This window comes from Malurus melanocephalus, unplaced genomic scaffold (assembly GCF_030028575.1).
Source record: "Malurus melanocephalus ecotype Western Australia unplaced genomic scaffold, MMel_1.1 scaffold_2100, whole genome shotgun sequence".
Classification (NCBI taxonomy): domain Eukaryota; kingdom Metazoa; phylum Chordata; class Aves; order Passeriformes; family Maluridae; genus Malurus; species Malurus melanocephalus.
In genome coordinates, this window is record NW_026625332.1 from 3,198 (window position 1) to 4,553 (window position 1,356).

General features: G+C 69.2%; 1 long non-coding RNA gene across 1 annotated transcript; it reads left to right on the forward strand.

The window, feature by feature from the left end:
- Positions 1-139: 139 nt before the first annotated feature.
- Positions 140-1,350, forward strand: LOC130587578 (uncharacterized). The gene is made up of 3 exons (XR_008966821.1): positions 140-220; positions 1,133-1,196; positions 1,289-1,350. It is a non-coding gene; the product is annotated as an uncharacterized LOC130587578 (long non-coding RNA).
- Positions 1,351-1,356: the final 6 nt, after the last annotated feature.

Below are 1,356 nucleotides of genomic sequence, written 5' to 3' on the forward strand. Positions count from 1 at the left end.
CGGAGAGGCCGCGGGGACGCGCCAGCCACACCGGCACCCACCGGGACCCCCGGAATCCCCCGGGACACCCCCGCACCCACCGAGACCCCTCAGGTACCCACCGAGACCCCTCAGGTACCCCCGGGATCTACCGGTACCCACCGGGAACCCTCCCCCGCACCCACCGGGACCCCTCCCCAGAACCCACCGGGACACCCCCGCACCCATCGGGACCCCTCAGGTACCCCCGGGATCTAGCGGCACTCACTGGAACCCCGCGGGATCCCCCCGCACCCACCGGGACCCTCCGGGACCCCTCCCCGGTACCGACCCCCACAAAGGTCCCACGGGCCGGACCCCTGGGTTGGATTTGGGGTCCCGGGGGAGGGAATTGGGGGCACCCGTGGGTGTCCAACCTCCCCGGCTCAGATTTGGGGTGCTGTGGGGTGGGGGGTGGGCACCGCGGGGTCCCTCCCCCCTCCTCCCGTCCGGGACCAGCCGGGACCTGTCCCCGTGTCCCCAGGGGTGGCACCGCCCGTGTATGTCCCCAATTCCGGGGAGGGGTCACCCGGACCCCCACATCGGACCCCCCAGACCCCCAAATCGCACTCCCAGACCCGGGGGAATCCTCTCGCACCCCCTAAATCCCCCCGCTCTTGCTCCGAAGAGCCCCTCCCCCACAGAATCCCCCTCCTCATCCCATTCCCCCCGGGAAATCCCACAGGATCGGGGGTCCCGCCCCCTCCCCCATTTTTCGGGGGGCCCCGGGAGGGCGGTGGCCGCTCTCCCCGCTGGATTAATTAGCGCTAATTACTATTATGATGCCGCTGCTGCTGACGAGACCCGAACGGGTCCCGGCACGCCCCGCTCGCGGCGTTCCCAGGGGATCGCGGCGGGGGCGGGGGACGTTCCCCACAAAAAAGCTCTGGACCGCCCCAAAAAAACTGCGGACCCCCCTCCCCAGCTTAAAGTGCTCTCAAAAACACGAGACCCCCCCAAAAGCCCTAACCCCCCCCAATCCTTCCAAAACCCCACGAACCCCATCAGATGCCACTCCCCGATGTCCCCAGGAGGGCTGGGGGCGCGCGGGGGGTTGGTACGGGGGGTTCCCACAACTGGGGGACCCCCCCCATATATCCCCGGCCCCCTCCAGGAGGCGACAATGGCGAGCGAGCGGCTGCGCAGCGCTCAGGACCTGCTGGACCTCACCTTCCAATGTGAGCGGGGAGGGGGCGGCCTGACCCCCCAGAGGGTCCCACCGGAGCGACCCCCCCTCAAATCCATGTTCATTCCCCCTCCCCAAATTCAGCGCTGGCCATGCAGCACATGGACCTGAAGCAGGTGGAGCTGGACACGGCCGTGGCCAAAGTGGACGAA